Source organism: Oryzias latipes, chromosome 1, assembly GCF_053564925.1.
Source record: "Oryzias latipes strain Hd-rR chromosome 1, Olatipes_Hd-rR_3.1".
Lineage (NCBI taxonomy): Eukaryota > Metazoa > Chordata > Actinopteri > Beloniformes > Adrianichthyidae > Oryzias > Oryzias latipes.
The window spans coordinates 28449479-28470727 of record NC_136237.1 but is presented as its reverse complement, the minus strand read 5'-3'; the positions used below and the strand labels follow the sequence as shown (position 1 = coordinate 28470727).

At 37.4% G+C, this 21249-nt stretch overlaps 1 long non-coding RNA gene across 1 annotated transcript; it reads right to left on the bottom strand.

Annotated features, from left to right (window-relative positions):
- Positions 1–11989: 11989 nt before the first annotated feature.
- LOC144994569 (uncharacterized) lies at positions 11990–17818 on the bottom strand. The gene is made up of 2 exons (XR_013658132.1): positions 12462–17818; positions 11990–12396 (listed from the first exon to the last, which is right to left on the bottom strand). It is a non-coding gene; the product is annotated as an uncharacterized LOC144994569 (long non-coding RNA).
- Positions 17819–21249: the final 3431 nt, after the last annotated feature.

The window sequence follows — 21249 nt, the reverse complement described above, 5'->3', positions numbered from 1 at the left end:
TAATCAGCGAATATTCATTAGCCTAAACCCCTGCATGCCTCAGGATTTGTAGAATAATATAAAATATTAATACCTTTTTTAATGAATGTGGTGGTTTATAGATGAGCAGGGCAGGAGGTTGAGAACAGACTCTATTGTGAATTGATTAATTGAAGGAGCAGTCTTCTGTCACCCATACATGTCAAACCTGCAAAGCCCCTAACCATTTTTCTGCAACTGTTCACAAAAGTTATGTTAGATTTTCTTTAACAAAACATCAACAACAAAAATATGGTTACTTCATTAAGATTTTTGGTGTTCAAATGAATAAACCTCCACTCGTGGGTGTATTTACAAAGGCAGGCACACTGAGTCACAACTTTGATAATGGAAGTTTTCAGTTATTTAGTATGCTTCCAAAAGCCTTTACACGTCCATGTGCAATATAAAAATAAATTAAAAAAAACAGCACAATGTGCAAAAGCAAAGGATGTGAATTTAAAAAGTAACCCAAAAATGTTTTTTGCCAACTATTCGGTGAGAAAGTAGCTTATGAGTCTCCTCAAAGTCACTAGATGTTCCTGTGACTTTGACTTGCTGCAACATTTGATCACATGCCTGTACTTGGAAAGGATAAAAGACACTATAAGAGAGAAACAATATCAAAGGATGTGCTGCTTCCTCCTGCTCCAGTTTAGTTGACTGTGGGAGGGGCTGGATTTTTGTTAGCCATCCGTAGCAGCGGTCATGAAAGTTCAATGACCTCAAGGTCATTTCCAAGTCCTCAGCTTCCATTCCAATATTTGATGTAAATCCCAAAGTAGCAAATGTTTTAGTTTGTCAAATTCCAGTTGATAAGTAAAGGAGGCAATTTCTTGTTGACTTTCATGTTTTAAAATTATGGCTGTGAAGTAGTGGTTAGCAGTTTCACCTCACAGCCAGAAGGTCCTGGTTCAAATCCTGGTTGGGACCTTTCTGTGTGGAGTTTGGATGTTCTCCCTGTGGGTTTTATCCGGGCGCTCCGTCTTCCTCTCACAGTCCAGAAATATGCTTCATAGGGTTAATTGATGACTTTAAATTGTCCATTATAACTAAATGTGTGTGGTTCTCTGTCTCTGCATGGCTCTGTGATGGAATGGAAAACAGTCCAGAGTGTAAACCACCTTTGCCGTTCATCACCCGGAAAGGCTTACCGCAAGTAGGAATAATGGTTTCAAAGTTTTTCTTCATTTACATTACATTAGAGCTCAGATTTTGGCATTATTGGATGCATGATTTTTTTTGGCTGAGATGTGGACCCATGTTTAGACTCAGAGATAACTCCATACCTTACCCTGTCCAAGCCCCCATTTTAAACCCATTTTCACAAGTAAAGCCTACTCTGGTCAATGTGGCATTCCCACTTCAGGCTTCATTTTTGGTTTTCCGAATCCAAATGACTGATTTTATAGATTATCCATCCAGTTTCACAAAAGTTCCCAATCTTTTTTTTTTTCCTTTTCCCTTCAGGGGTCACCACGCAAATCAGCTTCCTCTATCTAACCCTGTTCCCTCCTATAACACCAACTACCTTCACGTTTTTTTTCACTGCATCCCAAAACCTCCTTTTTGGTAGGAAGTTTCCAATGATGTCAGAAAAAACACTTCCTTCACTAAAAATAGGCCTACAATCAACCATCTAAATTAGCAACAATGTATAAAATGTTTCTCTGTGTCATAATTATTTTAAAGACTGCAAAAAATTAGTTGTAACATTTTATTTCTTTGATTTTTTTTCTTATTTAGAAAAACAAGTTAAAGGTTAAATGGGTGTGGAGTTTTGAAACACTGTTTTTAAAGAGAAGTCAGTTTCATTGGTAAAAACAGAAAAAAAGGATAGCTTGTGCACAGGGTTAAAATACAGTTCAGTCAGAAGAGACCACAGAAAGAAAAATGAAAAAAAACTGTAAAATACAATTTTTTGACACCCTAACCCCAGGAGAAATATGACAGAGCGTGAAAAAATGCTCTGGGCGAGCAGATCCCCCCGGAATGATGATGAAGAGGACAAGCTCAAGAGTCTAAGAAGTTTAGGTAAGGTATAGGATGCAATTACACTTTAGTGCATATGGATTTCATGTCTTATTGGCTGAGAAAAAGATTCAACAAGCTATATGTTAATAGAGGCTGACGCAAGACAAGTAAAACAAAACAAAAATCCCTGGTTTTTGTACATGCATTCTATTTTCTTCTGTTTGTTGAAAGAGAAAGAAAAAAAGTTTACATAAAGATTAATGCTTAAAAACAAGAGAAAGAAGATAATTGTTTTTTCCTCCCAAACACACCTACTGAGTTTTTCATCTTTTATTTATGGGTCCCATTAAATACAACACATGGCTAATGTAAGGGGTGGAAGAACAGCATAAATTACACAAATATGAACAGAAAATTACACATGCACATTGTGGTACTTGTAAATAAGAATCAGTGCTGAGAAATAATATGAAGAAGATCTGTTCATTAGGATTAAAGCCCCATATAATTTTGCCCAAATGCTGCTGTTTCTCTGTGAGAACATTAATGTCCGGCATAAAGCGCACTGCCACACTAAAAGTCGTTGATTACTGACATTTAGGACAGAAGAAAATTAAAAACAACTTTGCTGTTTTTTAATCCAACACCATAACCCTAGAACACAACAAAACTGGGTTAAAATGGCATTAAAAATCTGCTTGTTTTGATTAGAAATCCTCTCTGAGGTGAGAAAACTGCTCATGTCAGATGATTAATAACAAGCTACAATCCTCTGGATGAGCAGAAAAAGATGCTGTATGTGGCAAGAAGCTGCAATAAACCATGCTCTTGCATGAATCCAACACATTTGGTGCATAGTGGTAAAAAAAAAAAAAAGCAGGGAAAAGGTTTAATCTTTCAGTGCGGCTGTCTTACAGTGCAACTTTTGCTCATATTATGTCATTCCTGTTCCAAAAACAGAAAAGACGAATTGGACAATTTGGTTCTATACTTTTAACAGGAAAAGGAGATGAAAAAAAATCTTTGAAGTTTCTCTTAATTCTTGAAAATGAAATAATAAATATTACAATGAACAACCATGGTGCATAATTCACTTGGCTTTTCTCTGGTGCTCTGTTCAAGTTTTCTTTTGTTGTTTCTTTTTTGTTTTTTCAGTTTAGCTGGAGGCACGTAAAAGAGCTCAGGCAAAGTTAAAGCTTAGTTCGCCCTGTTTTTTATTTTCTTTTTTTCTCTGGACTAAGACTTGCTGTGGCTGAACCAGGCTGGTCTGATTTCCCCAGGGATATAAAAGTTATCATATCACCTGCCACTTCCTTTTAACTCCCTCCCAGTTCAATTTATCATGCACAAACAGAGTTCACATCCCTACTCTGAGATTCAAAAAGATGGGTCCTAAACTGAATATGATTATGTTCGAGACAAAGATCGCAGTCTCAGATGTAACTAACCCCCTTCCTATGAATGGACTTCATCATTCCTGTTCTGCTGCTACAAGCTGCAGATCTGAAGAGGATCAAACTTGTTTGAAGTATAGGAAAAATAATGGAAACTAATGTGGCAGGGCTGCAGGGCTGCAGGGCTGCAGGGCTGCAGGGCTGCAGGGCTGCAGGGCTGCAGGGCTGCAGGGCTGCAGGGCTGCAGGGCTGCAGGGCTGCAGCCTACAGTGCAGCAGCATGGCAGCCAGACATCACCAGAGAGCCTCCATCTTGAAAAGAGGTCCTATTTTATAGGTGGTTGGCTCCACCCCTTACCAAACAAACACAATTAACAATCAAAATCAAACATTTCCTAAAAACAAAAGAACAATTACATGCATTTTCCTAATTACAGAAGCAATAATTAGACAAAGAAGTCCAAACTTTAACAACATTCTTTAAACAAGAATTTAAAATAAAAAAAATCATTTTGAATTTAAAACAGGCCTGTCAAAGGAAACCAAAACAATAGGTGGGTCCACTGGACATTCAGGATACAGGAAGTACTCCTATGAAAACAGGAAGTAAACAAATAAGACATTATAGAAAACAACCAAAAACAGAAAATAAATAAAGTGAATTGCAAGAACTGTTGGAAGTTTACAGCTATACAGTGTGTGCACCCACTGATGCTGTCAGAAGCAAATACACTTTATTTAACACTCACATCGTGACAGACTTGTGCTCTGTCACAGCTCTATTTTGTAAATTATGTCATATAGGAGACGCACATAAGACATAATAGGCGAGACAAGAGTCATAAATAAGTCCATCAGTCAGTCAGGCTGTTGTGTTCCGAATCTATAATTCCAAAATTGAGTGCCCAAGAAATTTCCCCGAAGTCTGCGAAAAACCAGTGTACATCGATGCTCACTAGATTGGCAAATATAGACCACAATGCATTGTGTCTGAACAAGTTATGCAGGAAAAAAGTATTAATATGTATTTTTTATTAAATCAACATTTTCATCCTCAGAACACAGTGGATTCATAGCAGTCATAAAACTATCAATTAGATTTTCACTTCGTGAAATCGATGACATCATATTCGCCGGATTCACACACACAAAAAAAAAAGTATTGAGAATGGTTGCTTTTAAAATCCAGGGCACTTTATCGTTTTTAAGTAGTTAGGGATAAGTGTTGGAATTCAGACACAGCCTAGAACTAGGTTGTGACACGCTAGAAGTTAGCTATGTTTGCGTATTGACAATACCTGTAACTCCCAACTTAGTTTGAACATAAAAGTAACAGACAAGCTTACACGCTAGCATATTCCCAGTAACAATCAACCTTATTTGCAAAAAACAGACTGGCATTTTGGCAGAGTGCTGAGTTCTTCATCAAATTAGCTTCTACATGAGTAAGGACAACCAGATTTAATCAATATGGCGCTCTGGATTATAAAGTGTATTGTCATTTCTTGAAAAAGACTAAGGCTTTTAGTATACCTTACAGTGCAGAAAAAGCAATATTTAAAATAAAATGACAAAAGGTTCTCTAAGCCTTACAAGCATGCCATTTATGTCTAGATTCTACAGGAAGCATTGTGGTTCAAATGCAGACCCTCACGTTTTGTTTGGCAAACTTTGTCAGAACACAGAGTGCTTACTGTTTAAATACATGTTTACATGGTGAAACATTGAAATAAAAATAAAAAAAAGAATGCCAATATATTTTATGGAAAATGTAACCTTATTGAAACAAAGCTAATCAGCCTTGTGTTTTAAAAGTCCTTTCTTCAGTTTATTTATTTAAATCTTAAAGCTCCATTTGTACATTAATTAATTATTTTTTTTTAAAGATGCTCAATAATATCCAGAGTTTGACGAGAATATGTTGTTATGTTCAAGAAAAGGGTTTAGCAGTGCTTATTGATATTTTATTATTATTATTTGGACTGTAGAAAAAATATTGTAACTGAGGAAAGAAATATAGAATATAAATATAGAACTGCAAAGAAAAGTTTAGTGGCTTAATATAAATACATGAAAAAGACAATGAAAAAAACAAAAAATAAAATTGCTGAAGAAAGCAAAAAGACCCTTGTTTCAACCATGATGCATAATTCAATAAAAAGTATGTTGTTTCACGTTTGAAGCAAGCACGTTTGATTGACAGATTCTCCCTAGAATGCTTCTAAAATGGTTGGGGTGTTACCTTCTGTCAGAAGTCAGAGCTCTGTCCTCCCCTCTAGTCACCAATGGGAACCGTTACCTGTCTCTCCTCCGATGGTCTTATGCCAGTTATTGACTCCTGCCTGACCCTGATTTTAGCTGAACTAATAAACCTGCATTTGGACCCAGCCGTCTGCCTGTTTTGTGACACTGTCCAACATGCTCACTCCTGGTTGGCTAGAGTGGTTGATTCAGACTGACTTGAAATAAATTAAATTACGTCTTATGGTTCCAAAATGGTGGCGAAAAAATGCCAGATGGCAGCTTATTTGACCTTTTTTGTCTTTGGAACGAGAAGCAAGTATTTTTCTATGGGTGATATCACACTCACCCAGTTTTCTTATACAATCAATGTAAACAGCACAGTATATTGACAGAGAACATTTTTGTGAAATTAAAAGTGGATGAAGAAAAGCAGAACTCTCCTGAATTTCTTCTTACAAACCAATTTTTCTTACCCCATTGGCAATTTTTTTATCTTTGCTTATTTAAAGAAAATCTGCTTTGGGGTAAGTATTGGCTTATTTTGAAGGGACCTGCTTTTACAGTTTATAAGTAGGGAGTATCACAGCAAAATGAAAAAGCAGTAATAAATGATGAGGTTTCTAAAGAGTCTTATTTGAGTTTTCAAAGGGTTTTTTGAAGACACGGGGAAAAGTCTGTTGAATATGAATTATATGTTGTACCTCAGAGAGGGGTTTTGGTGTTTGCTGTCGATCCTGTTGTGTGTTGACAGTATACATCTGAGAGATGATGTATGTGTGATGATGTACGATGATGTACTTTTAAGTACATCATAGCCTTTAAAGAAAATCTAGAAAATCTCATGTTTTTCAACTTTACACATCAGAAACAGTATTTCCTTTTGCACAAACATAAATTTGCATGAAGCAAACAATTAAACTTGCAAGTTTCCAGGAGAATCCTATATTTTGGTCAGTAAAATGCTGTCCCAATCAAAACGGTGCATCAAAATCATTTCCATATTTGCTGACGTTACAGAAGACAAGAAACTCTTCACTGGAGACTAAGTAATTCATATTCTGTCAGAAAAAAAAAACGCTCACTGCCAAGCTGTATCTCATTAAAACAGCCCTGTAAATCAAGCACGGACGAGTCCTGGCCCTATCACATTGTGGTTTTAATAAAGCTGTCAATTCTTAAGATTACGCTAGTGACCTCTTTTTACGCAACTCACTTTAATGTTCTCTTGAAACAGGTTTATGAAGCTTTATAAAGCTGGCGCCAAATCGTCACACTTAATCAAACACCTATAGCCTTTCTCCTCAACTTAAATTCACGATGTTTATAAACATCATCGCAGGTGACATGCCCCCCCCACCTGTATGATGGCACAAGATCCGTATCGCAAGAAAAAAGCATCTGCCAGATTTACTGCCACAATAAATAGTTGGGAGTCGTCCATCCTTTGCTACTTTTTAGTCATCACTTCTTAAACTGGAGGTCGTGAAAAAGACGATGGCTTTGACAAATGACATTGGGTGAGAGGCTGAGTTTACATTGGTTGAGTAATCAGTCCACACAAAAATATGATATAAATCAAATGGCTTCACTATCAACATATACTTAAAAGGAAATTTTAGGTTCAACAAAAAATCTTGGAATTATTGGCTGTGCCGTTCAAGAATTATCCTAATATTTTATGTATTATACAAACATCAATTATGAACAAGTGTCTCTGGCAGAATGCGTCTTTGGTTTGTTGTTTTTCTAAAGAGAGTCTCAAACAGTGAAGGACAGAGCATATTTTGTTGAATATTCTATGCCATTTCGTCTTTATTCATTAGAAAGCAATTCTTGACGCACATGGATGTAACTGCTGGCTATGCTGGGCTAAAGAAAGTCTGTTCTCTGCCAGTAATTACACATGCACGAGCCAGTCCAGTTCTGACACAGACTTCAGAGAGCAAATGAGAGTGTACTGTCAGCTTGTGGTGTGAAACCAAGAATACACCGAGCCAGCGATGCAAACTGCAGCTGAAGGGAGCAATTCTGTTTATTGTTTTAGTCTCTCTGTGGTATTAAGACTCGCTTATTGGCAGCTACATCCAGCCAATTGAGCTGGCAAACTTACAAGTAAAATGGTTGATACGCTTTGTGAGACACATTGCACTTTGAATGTTTTAGGTGTTTTCAGAGTTCAGTGAACAACACTATTTTTAATTAATTGCTTAAAAATATACTGTTTTCCCCGGTGCTGCGACTGTAGTTAGTAGCTTGTCTAAGTTAAGTTGAGGAATGGATGTTATTTGACAGATAAACTTTGTATGAAATTGTTAAAAAATAATTTTTTTTAACAATTGTGCACCTCATAATATAGTTTTTGCTGACCAGGGTCTTCTTTGGACATAACAATAACTTGACAAACGCAGAAAAGCACCTGGTGCCAGATTTCTGCATAGACAAGGTATGTTGTTTTAAATGCAACTGCAAAGAATTTTTTACCAAAGAATGTAAATACTTAAATGAATGTGAGATCACATTGAACATCCAACCAAACGATCACTAAATAATCAAGAAAGGTATGTACTGTAAAAAAGACAATTGCCTTGTTTGTCTTTTTTAATTTTTTTTTACTGTCAAGAACTATGAATTTAACATGAATCGAATTAAAGGAAAAGAGAAAAAATACTTGTTCCTCTATGTGGTAAATTGGTATTTTGTTTATCAAAGTTAAATCATCTAATTTGTGTTTTTAAAACCACATTTTAAAATAGATTTTAAATAGCAGTATTTTTGAAAGTGCATTTTTATTAATACAACTGTGATTTTACAATTCAACTATGATATTATCATAAATAATAGCAGTTAATAGTGTTTGCAATTTATTTATATTAATGTTAAAATTCCTTTCCGATTCTCCATTTACTCTTCAGTTGCCCCTGTGGCCCAAGTGTGTCGGACATTCTTCCTGTGTGAGTTTGTGTGTGCTTTATGTGTCAAGAGTGGGAGTGCTTCGGTGCATTGAATGCGTGATCTGCAGGTGTCTCAGCTGGGAGCTGCAGCTGCACATGGACTCGCCTCTCGTTCCTGACACTCATGACATCCACTCGGACCAATGGCTTTTGTTACACCAGATTTAGTGGTCAGTCTGCCCTCTCTGTGTTTGTGTTCCAAACTCTTGTACTTTTTGTTGTGAGCCTCAGTTAAACCACTTGTAAGTGTTAATGGACTTTGTTTCAATTGTGTTTAGTCTCTTGTGACCTTTATTTGCTTTTTCTGGATTTCTGCAAACTTAATTTCAGTGAAGTTGAGACTATATTTATTTATGTTTTTTAAATGTTCACTCCCCTGCAAAGGTCGGAGCTACAGGGAGGCAAATGGGGGTAGCTGCCCCCTCCCAAGAAAAAAGTTTTGCCAACCCCTTTGTCCTTCAATTATTGAGTCAATTTTAATATAGTTATTGACAAAGCTTAAGAATCATCAATACAAGCTTCTTTTAGCATTGCAAATGCTGAAAGAAGCATTAAATAAAGCAGTTTGAAACACAAATTTTTGATCCTTTCATTTGTAATGACCTCCCACTTTGCCACCCTTCCAAGGTCTCCTGCCCCCCCCCCGATAAAAAATGTTTTGGCTCCGTCATTGCTCCCATGTGTTGCAGGTGATGGCTGTATAAAGGTTACTACATCTTACCACAGCCCCTCCAATTTAGATTAATTTTTTTCAAGTTAACAATTTCTTTCCCCTTCCTTGGTTCAGAAACAAAACCAGCCTCATTAGAGATTAGACCTTTTTTCTTTTTTGCCAATAACAATCCAAAAGTCATAAACAAGCAATTTAGCATTTTTACATTCCAAGTTGAATCCATTTTAAAAGGTGTTTCTTGTGTCTCTTGTATGTGTGCATGAAATTTGGTGATATAAGTCTGTCACAGCTGGAGAAAGACATGACATATCGTGTCATGTCATATCTGGGTTAATAAACGTGATATAGTCTACAAGGAATCTTCAAACTAATGTATAGAGGATGAACAGCATGCGCAGAAAAGGTAATTCAGATGTGAAAAAGGGATAAAAGTCTACCAGTTATTTATTCCCAAAGCTACCGGATCTGCAGCTGTTCTAATAAAGTATCTGATTTAGCAATGATTATCAAGCACTATTCATGCATTATTCCTGCAAAACCTTTTCATTTTTCTGTGTACAGTTATTAAAGTTTGTAGTTTTGATATAGTTGTTGTACAACTGCAGTTTGAACACAATGTATATCTTTATAATAGTGCAGTGTTTAAACCTTGTGATTTTCTTTTTTATGTTAAATTAGTTGGGAATTGAAGAAGGAAGCTTAGTTCCTTAGAGCACGACAAAACTTAGTAAAAACTGATACATGTTCAGTTTATGATAAGCACTTCTGCTTCTACAGTCACACTTTAAAATGTCAAAAAGGAAGCGTACATGATACGATCACCAGCAACCTTAATGATCCCCATGAACAGCTCAGTCGCTTGCTACGGCAGGACCTCTCATATCAATTTGTAGCACAGACATCAGGAGAAGGATCTGGTAAAGTGAGATAACACACAAGTCTTTATGAATACTGATATTTACAAAGACGGATCGGATTAAGTGTAAGAAAGCACTTCAAATATGTCAAATATACCTAACAACAGCATAAAGGGGCATGAGTGGGTTAAATGTCAACTCGGGTATTTTCTTTAGTTAGAGTTCAGTTAAAATATGCTTTGAAAAAATGTCTGTCTAGAAAATGTGCTTTTAAAGTTTATGAATAGATTAAGTCTCGTGTAAGGCGAAGCTAATCTGTGTTCCAAGTGCTGATATTATGTGACGCGTGGCATAGAAGAACCCCCCACAACGCAGCATTGGTAACAAACACATGTTGCAATACATTCACAATATTTTTTGTCCTGACATGACATCCGCAGTACAACAAAATGCAACACGCTCATTCCCTCTTTTTTTTTTTTCTTTAGCCCCTCTAATTTGTTAAAGGATGCATGTGAAATAGTAGCAGCTAGTACTCACAAGTTCAATGACTGATTTTTACACGGCTGCTTTGGATTTGACTTTGGGTGCAACTTCAAGGGTTCTATTGCTCAAAACAGTTCTACTGTTTGAATGGGTTCATTAGGCAATTAGAATGTTTGAGGGCATTAATCTGCATCATTCACAGCAAGTAAACAGTCCCACTCTGCAGGGGCATTTTGGTGCTAGAATACTTGGTAGGATGATTTAACGTTTCTGTTTGAGTGCCAGCCTCCAACAATGTCACATAAATTGATTGAATCTCTTCTGAACTGCTAACTCGATTGAAAACAATGTGTGCAATGCGGCTGAAGAGATTTTAAGAGCAGATAGAAAGCTTGAGGCGTCCCCTCGTTTCCTCTGAGAACATGTTCTGTCAGAGCATTTATTCTTCCTAATGAGTGTCTGATGATGCTGCCTTCTATCCCCATCTGCCTCGCACAATCTGAAAAGGCTGAGACGCAAACGTTGCCAATCTTTTAGCTCATTTGGTAAACGACAAAAATGATAAATTGAAAACTCAAAGATGAAGGATGTAAGAGGCGGACCATAGAAAAAAAATGTGTTAGTTAATAAATATAAATAAAAGCATGGAATTTTGCTTATACAAAAGAGGCGATTGCGTTCTTGTTTTGCCTGCAGTAAAGTGAATCACATGGTGATGTGACACAACAGTTACCATAAAGAGTAACAAATGCTTGACCTTCTGATTATACACAGTGCAGTGATTGCTGCTGTAAAGTCCATCAATCCATCCATCCGGCTTTGACTCACTTTAATCTTGTCGGGGGTCACTGGGATGCTGGAGCCCACCCAACTAATGGACATATATGTAGTACAATATGAATAGTTTTCCATCAAGTTCTGAAGTCCATCTGGCTAAGTTTGGTATAGGGGTTGTGATAGTTGCATATGCTGCCACACCCATGGCAAAATGGTGGTAAACCCCAGACACACTGCACACCTTTATACATTTTCCCACAGTTTAATAAGTATACTATTTAAAACATTAGTTAAAATTTCACAAAATGGACACATGTTTTTGTAGTTATATGGTATCCATTTATTTTGATCTTCAAAGTACATTGTTTATTTGAAGCGTGCACAGTCCACACTTGTACATTTGTCTTGAGTTACTGGTCAGCTGTGGTTTAGGTTCTGCTGTGCTGTGAGGCCAAAGAGGCAATCCAGGACAAGAGTACAAGTGGTATTGGCAATAGACAAAAGATTTTACCCAGACACCATTAGCCAGAAATCCTTGACTGTAACTGGAAGTTCACATTCTCCCCCATATTTTGATCAAAAATATTTTTATTATATTTTTTTGGTGTCAAAAAAAAAAAAAAAAAAAAAAAAAAAAAAAAAAAAAAAAGAAAGTAATTTAGGCGACCTGAAAATTCACGCCATCTTTTTTCCTCCCGTTTTAAGCTCTAAAGCTTTGACAGCAGAGATGTCTCTGTCAAAACTTACCATGTCCTTTGACACACTGTAACTCCTTACGGGATCAATTGTCATGATTTCCTTAGTGTGGCAGACCCAAGTGCTGGAACCCAGAGAACAAGACAGGTAAGAAGGTTATTTATTATTTTCTCCCAGGAGGTCCGAAGGTCCGAGGGTGATCCAGAGGCGGCTGTGGTTGGTGGCGTGGCTGGAGGTACGAACGCGGTCGGCGTGTTGGGTTTTCTCCAGCGGTGCTCCGTGAAGCGGGTCCTGAGTTCCACTGACGTCACTCGTGGCAAAGGTTTCCTGAAGCAGGAGAGCAAGGTTAGTCAAAGGCGAGATGCAAGACAGAGAGCAAAGCAAATTCTGACTTGAGACCAGGCTTAGTCACCATAAGGGGTAACGATCTGGCGATGAACTGGTGGATGAGGTCTCCTTTTAACAGCAGGGTTTGATGAGGTTGAGTGACGACAGCTGGTGGGGGTTAGGAGAGGAGCAGCTGGAGGAGGGGAGGGGAACTGATCCGGGCACCATGACATCAATGTGAATCAGCTGGCCTGTTGTGTCTTCTTGGGAGGTCAAATTAAGTTAAATTAAAGTTTGGTTTATTTCCTGAGTTGATTCTGTTGATGTCTTTGAGGCCCAATTTTTATTTTTTGTCTTTTTATTGAAAAAAAAAAATCGAAGTTAAAAATCGATATATTAAATTTGACTAATTTGGCCACGCCATCATCCACAGTGAAGAAGCAAAGAAGAAAAAAACACCCTGTTTTTTCTTAAATCAAAATAAAACGTAAAATATTGTTTGTTTTTTTAAACTACAGCAACTTTAATTTTACTTTATCAAAAAAATCTAGCTCAGATCTATGTATGCATGTCTCTCTTCTTTTTTTTGTTCATTTTATCCCCACTCACATAGTCAAGGGTTGCATCTCAGATTACCAGGTTCAATTGAAAGCACAGCAGCTACAGAGAGCTGCTATCAAGGTTGTTTGTTTAAGATACATGGATCCAATAAAATTCAATGACTCGGGACCAAGAAATGGCATAACAGTCTCTTGCTTGAGGCAACATATGCAGAGCTGGAGCAGGCAGCAGTACTAAACCTCAGACTCTGTGATGACAGAGAACACTCTGGAATATAAGGTGAAAAGGTTAGGAAGAGCTGATCAAAAAGGTTGGAAAAGGTCTCCTAGGAAACCTGGTGAAGTCATCACCAGCTGAAGAGCTGACAAGTGGCAGTTCACGATTGACTTGATCTGGGATACATGGAATGAAGAGCTAATTTTGAGTCATGCTTCATAGGTTACTCTAAATTGAATTCAGGTGGGTTTGTGGGAGTGATTGTGTGGCCCTGTGGTAGGCTGGCGACCTGTCCGGGGTGTGCGCGCCTTCGTCCACACATTAGTCGGGACAGGCTCCAGTGACCTTGTAACCACAAAAGGGATGCACTGGGTTGAGAAAATGGATGAATAGATGGTCTCACTGACACCACAGAAACAGGAATCAATCCTACACCAACCACTGTGTAGTCTTGACTACATTCTGAACTCTTGCAGTGAGGTATTGGCTTCAAACCTAATTTATGTGACATTGTTGCAGACCTAAACTGTATCCAACTGTTGGGTGAGATGCTCAACCTCGTGAAAACCTGGTAAACGGAAAAAGATCCTGAGCAGCCAGCAAAACTTTGTCCAGACTTCAACTGGGAATTATGGACCAAAACAATGTCTTTAGCTATTCTGTGGACATGAGAAAAGTGTTGAAGTAGAACCTAAAGCCTTAGTCACATGCAGCCAAATTAGTGATGCAGGTTTTTGGGTTGTCATGGCCTGTAGAGTGTCGTTGACAGGTGCAGCTGTATCTTAAAGGGGGAGCAGGTGTGTCTTGAAGTTCCCTTGTGGCTCATGGTGTCTGGATTGACGACTCCCTCACCTATAAATCTCACATAGAAAAACTTGTAAAAAAAAACTCAAACTTAAACTTGGCTTTTTCTTCCATAACAAGTTGTGTTTTTCTTTTGAAGTAAAAAAAAGTGTCTTGTCGCTGCAACATTTTTATCTGTGCTGGATTATGGTGATATTCTGTATATGAATGTCTCATCTTCATATCTCAAAAAGGTTGACACCATGTATCATGCTTCCCTGAGGTTCATTACCAACTGTAGATCCATGACGCACCATTGTGACTTGTATTCAAGAGTACAATGGCCTTCTCTGGCCACTAGGAGGCAGGGACATTGGTACACTTTTATTTAGAAGGCCTTGCTTGGATTACTGATTACGGCCTCCCTACATTTGTTCTTTAATCACAAGAAGTGTGGAATCTTACTCCTTAAGATCTAAAGACCAGTTGTTGCTTACTGTTCCATTTGGCCGCACAGAGCTGGGGAAAAAAGCCTTTGTCCACTCTGCTCCTTTTGCTTGGTATATGCTGCAGAAAGACTGGAAACTAACTGAACTGGTATCTTTAAATGTTTTTAAGAACAAGCTCAAAGCATCAGGGGCTGAAACATTAATGTGCAACTGCTTTTTATGATATACTGTATGTGGTTTTAATAATGTTTGTTTTTATGTATTTTTTGTATTGAAATTTGCTACCTCTTGGCCAGGACTCCCTTGGAAGAGAGGTGTATAATCTCAGTGGGACTTTCCTGGTTAAATAAACGCTAAATAAAAATTTAAAAAATGTGGCCACCGTAAGTCACATCATGAAAGTGAAACGTGATTGTTTTGCATGTGGTAAATGTATTGTAAAGTAATTGTAAGGAAATGTAAGTTACACTTCTGGAGTAACAGTGATGCTGCCGTACGGGGTCCTTAACCCTTGTGCTATCCTAGGCACTTTAACATTGGGAGTTGGGTCATCTAGACCCACTAGACAGTACTATGAACCTTTTTTCTTCAATGATTTGTGATCTTCACTGGTGTCCATGGATTACATTAAATCTTTCCACCTTTGTCATGGTAGGGAGAACACGTCAATGTAAGGGTGGGGTCATCTAAGATAGCACAAGGGTTAAGCCACCCCCCTTGCCATTAGTGAGGTGTGCACACTAGCTCCTTACGAGCTAGAATCTTTGGATGTTGTCAAATACTAATATTGTGAATAAGCACTAAGCTCATTGGCTGGATGGCTCAGTTGGTTAAGTATAGGACTGTGTGTTTATGAGATCTGAGACAGTCTGAGAAAAAGCTGCTGAGGTTTTTCCTGCAAGTGTCTGTAAGCACTCAGTACTAGGCTTTGGCAGTGAAAGTGATATATCTGTTAGCACTTGTATGTTCATGAATGTTATCCTTTGATAAGGTCGTAGAATTCACTGCCACTGATGCTTTAGATTTTCCCTCAAATTTTTTTGGTAAAGCAGACTTTGTTGTAATCTGGAAAAAAACATCAGATTTGTGTCAAACCTCTTAAACATACAAACAAATCTCCCAGAAAGACTGTGATTTTGGGCCTAAGCGACTCTGTGAGTTTACTTTGTCCTTTTTTTACCACCAGAAATGAGACAAACTCATCCACATGATATTTTTAACCAACTCTGAAGTCAGTTGGTCCCATTTTCTTTTCAAAGAGTAGCAGCTGGTAAGTTACCGGTAAGTGTATCCAACTATTTAAATCTACATGACAATGACATGCGTGATATTGTTAATTCAAGTTAATTTCTCATGCTCACAACTTCTCCTGTTCACACCTGAACTTCACACAAAAGATGGGCTACTTGAAAAGGTTGTAATTCTTAGCAGCAATCAAGTACATATCCTTAAACTTAGACTTAAATCTTGTATAATCTTGCACATCTGTAGCTAAGTTTACAGAGGAACCCAGGGTTTCTTGTTGCTTAACTGAATAAGATAAATGAGAGACTTGGTGACATTTATCTCCAGCCAGCCATAAAACACAATTATCATGTGTCACTACCAAATCTGAGTCCTGATCAGGTCAAAGTTTGACCTGATTTAATGTGCAACACCTGTTCAGTGGTGGTGCGTTTTGTTTAGAGCCTTAAAACAGTCGTAAAAACTTGTGTAACTTAGCGCGAATATGAGAGTTTTGAACGCCGAAACCTGAAACACACATTTATGATCATTTACATAAACTTTTCATACAAAGTGCCTTCTTCAATGCTTATTTATGGCGATGTGAACTTAGCTTAAGGTTTTGTTTTAAGGGTCAACATACCACAGTACAGCTCTGAGACTTCTTGAGTTCATTGGGTTTCAGGACGTACTGTGTAGAATGGTTAGATTCCATTAACCATTTTTATGTAAACAGCAAAATTGAAATATATACAGTTAAATTATAAATAGTAGTTATTTTGTTGCTTCATTAGGTTTTGGAAATAAACTACTTGCTTTCTGAATTAACCCTTGTGCTATCCTAGGCACTTTAACATTGGGAGTTGGGTCATCTAGACCCACTAGACAGTGCTCTGAACCTTTTTTCTTCAATGATTTGTGATCTTCACTGGTGTCCATGGATTACATAAAATCTTTCCACCTTTATCCACCTTTGTCATGGTAGGAAGAACACGTCAATGTAAGGGTGGGGTCATCTAAGATAGCACAAGTGTTAAGACATTGAACATGATGAATAGAAGACCTATGATGTGCCTGCATCAACGTTTTTAGTTCTCATTTAAACTTTAGTGCAAAGACCACAAACACTGTTTTTTTTTTCATCAACTTAAGCGTGCTTGCATCAGCTAAATTGCATAATTTAAAAGCATATCATTGTCTCTTCTATTCATTCCATATGCCAAAAGAAAAATCTCAGAAAAAAACAAAACACGAATTAAGCTGGCAACCTTTTCCTAGAGGTTATTTACTTTGTGTTTTTTTCTTACATTTTCTGGCTTCCGCATCTTTATTTTGACACTAAAAAGGTCTCCCAGAACATTCAGTTCTGCCTGAACACCTGCTGAGAGAAATTACTCATGATGACTTGTCCCAGTAAATGGTGCCCACTGTCTCCATCTGTATAAACTTTTAAAAAAAAAGAGAAAGACGGACTTGTTCTGATGTTTTAGCATGGAGATCTCAGTAGTCCACAGTCACATTTAGACTGACATTTGATCCCAGAGTCATGAGCTCCTGTGATGGTGGAAGTGTTTGTGTGGCAGAAGTGACAGAGCTGAATGCTAATTCTTTTGAAGGGCACAGGATTCATTGGTTGTTATGGCAACGAGAATACATAGGAGTGTAGGCGCAAACCTGCATGGACATTTTAGTGTGTACTGTAGAGCTGTGTACAAAAAAAGAAGCCTCAAAGCGAACAGTTCTTTATTGTATTGATAAAGTTAAGCCTCAAGCAACTTATATAAGCTATTTTGATGTTTTTCTCTTTATGTTCAAATGTTTGGTTTTCTGCACTCTGCACCCACCCTGCTTCCTTTTCTCCTTCACATGATTTCTTTACTCATTTCTCCCCATTTGCCAAATTCTTTCTCCTTCCTGACTAAACAAACAAAATAAGGACGTAGAATAAAATACTGTAGAATGTAGGACAGATGTCAACATCTAAATGGAAAACATCTGGTTGTAATGCAAACAAAGAAAGCAAAAAAAAAAGAAAGATCCATACATTTACATTGCTGATAAGACAGTTTTTTAACTCCTGTATGTTTTTCCCTTTGAGTCTCCAGTACAAAAAGATATTTTTTTAGGATTAACAAACACCATGAGCCCTTTATCGGCAATTCTTAGGAAGTTTGAGAAACATTAGGTAATATATTGATTTCCTCTGTTGTTTTTCCTACACCAGGACATGGGAAGACTTTGTTTAAAGAGGGAAGGAACATTTAGTTGGAAATTGAACTGCAGAGTCATGTAGTTGGATTTACCACTAAAAGTTGTATTTTAGAAAGGGTGATATAAAAATCAACTCTAAATTTGTAGATTTATGCTGCCATCTATTCATTGCTAGTAGCAGTTCATTTAAATAATTAGCTAAAAAATGCCCCATACTTTGGTTTTATTTAGTGAGATTTACTTAATTAACTCGTATTCAAGGAACTAAAAAACACAATTACTCTTCTTTTATTAATGCATTCACTTGCTCAAGTAAAAGGAGGCTAAACGTAGTACTTCTTGTTAATAGCTCTATACTTTAACGATTTGTGGTCTGTTGTTTACATTCCTCTTCAGTAATAGCATAGAGGTTGGCTGTTGGAAACCATCATGGTGGCGCTTGCATGGCACAAATAAAGGGAAACCACAGAACTAGTCTTTCTGTTGGTGGATGAGGGGAGTCGAGAGGTGGTACCAACCAATAATGACATTCCAAGAGCACTATAAGAAGAGGTGGATGGGGGGAGGCTAGTTGTTTATCACTCAGTCTGGAGAAATTCTGGCAGGACAGGTCAGCACGTCACCATAACAGTGTGTCAGACTGAAGGAGAGGTTGGACTGACAGCGTGGGAAGATGGAAATGACAAGGTGAAGGAACAAAGATATAACCTCAAGTAATTGACAACAAAGAGCACATCTTCATCCCTAAAATCAAACTAAATGCTTCATTAAAGAAAATATCTCCATGTACTCTCAGTATCTAATTATCATGTAGTTATGAGAAATAAACTTTCTGACACTAAATCAAAGTGATGAACTTTAAGACCTGTAGTGAGCTCTGCAGAAACTTTTCTGCGTCTTTAAGACTGGTGGAAATCCTATCTGCCCTTTTCACTGACTTGCATCTGCAATGTTCCTTTGCTCTTGGCAAAAGGCTGTGCTCCCCTTGGAATACTGAACAATTTTTCATCCATTTATTTAATGGTTTTGTACGGTTAACTTCAGAGTCATTTCTGTTCAGGACACTGGCCCTGCCAAGGAAAATTACTCAAGCCTCTCTGCGATAATGTTGCAAAGAAACCCTTTTTTTTTTCTACGATTACACAGTAAACACAGGCAATGTCTATGATTGGTTTTAACTGCAAAAGGTTAACAGCAAAAAGTGTATTTTATAGGGTCAACATTTTGTGTTTCTCACATCAAGTGCTCCTCTTTAGGAAAAAGGTTTGTTTCCAGGTCTAACAAAAACCTCCAAAAAGCTGTATTCCTGTTCTTCTTTGTCTGAAGGAAGCACATGTATACCACACACAGTATGATACCAGTACAGTAGCAACTTTTCTTTCTTTTGTTCATTGAATATATTTTAAAATGTAAGAACGCTGCATGGTGGCGTAGTGGTTAGCACTCATCTCACACTGAGAAGGTCATGGGTCAGACCCCAGCTGGATCCTTACACCTTCTACTCCTGCATGTGCGGGTTTTCTCTGGGCACTCTGGCTTCCTCCCACAATTCAGAAACATGCTTTATAGGTTGATTGGTAACTCTAAATTGTGCCTTCTGAGTGTGTTCTTTTTTTTTCATTTAATTTTTTTATCTCTGTGAGGCCCTGCGATGGACTGGTTAACCATCCAGGGTGTACCCCGACTTAGCTTGACAGCAGCTGGGTAGGCTCCAGTAACCCTGTGACCTTGTAAGGAAATAAGCTGGTATAGAAAGTGGAAGAAAAAAGAAAGATACTTGATGCAATGCTGTGCATTTGTTATGATGTCAAATACTAAAAAGCTACTGTAAACAGTTTAAAGCACAGTGAATACGTTAACTCTGTTTTGCACACAGTCAATAAAGTTAAAAAATACAGGGCTAAAATGCATTCAAACATTTAAAGTTTTCATTTTGGTTTAAAAAAAGATTTAAATCTGTTAAACCAAAACATGCTTGTTTTACACTTTATCATCTAGTCCCCCCCCCCCCCCCCCCCCAAAAAAAAAAAAAACTAAACAGTTTTTTTTTAGTCCAATTAGCTATTTTGGTCTAAACAGTGGAAAAACAAATCGTGAGCATCTTTTTTCTCTGAAATACTTAAACATTTCAAAACATTTGGAAGGATGAAAAATCCTCTGATTTACTTGCAGCTCAAACAGAAAACAGTTGTTCTGAAATCTATGGAAAGACTAAACATTAAACAGTAAAATTTGCCGTTACAGGCCTAACTATACAACTTGGATCAACAAACTGATTTGCCCAGTTTTTTTTTCTACACAGGACGATGGGAGGAGTTTATTTAAATGGGAAATTTAAAAAATACAAAAAGGGATACAATTTGTCTGGTAGGGTTAAAATATGATAAACACAATCAATGCTATATAACTTCCCAATTTGCCTACATTGATAGAAGCTTCCTTAATAAGATGAACGTTAATTTTTAATATTAATGACCTGACCTGAGAGGGGACCACCTTTAACTGAGGAATTGATATGAAGAGCCTGCAATGGCTTTGTGACCTGAGGTCATTTTACTCAGTGGATATACATTATTAGTAAAATAAAAAAATATTTAGCATTCACAATGAGTAGTACTTGAAGTTTGATCATAATTTATATTTTATTGAGTAGTTTATACAATAAAAGAGTGTGTAACAACAGCACATAAAAGGGAACAGAGTGATTTCTCAGCCATTATTCCAAGCGCAACACTCACTGTTTTGAGCATAAAACATAAACATTTTGTGTCCTAAAAAAAATTTCTGTACTTAAAACAGAAAAATGTACTTGAAACTGAAAAATACAAGCAATCAAAACAATTTTCACTCAAGGGAAATTCTCTCTCTTCTTGCACCAAAACCTTTTCTGACCAATCAGCATCAACCTTCCTGTCCATGTCTGTGATTGGCTGGCTTTTGGGGCACATTTGTAACGCTTTGCCCTGCTCTGTTTTAGGCGCAGAAGGCATCATTTCTCCCAAGGGAAAATTGTTTTGATTGCACACATCTTTGAGTTTCAAGTTCATTTTTCTGATTCAAGTCCAAAATACTTTGAGCACAAATCTTTTAAAGTTTTACACTCAAAGCAGTGAGCATTGCACTTGGAATAATGGCATAAAAGTCACTCCATAAAAAGGTGGATTTGAAAAACAGCATGTTGACTAAAGAGTTTCCATATACATCAACTGGTAGAGTTTAAATAAAAGAAAAATCCTTGTTGCAGTATGAAGCAGAAAAAAAGAGAAACTGTTGAAAAATCTTCATTTCTTTAAGTACAGAAATGTTATCATCCCACAAACTTCAGGAACAGTGTCATTGACCCCACAGAACTTTTTTTTAACCTGAAAACAAATCTGTTTTGTTGTTGCTGTATCCATTGGTGAGGTGG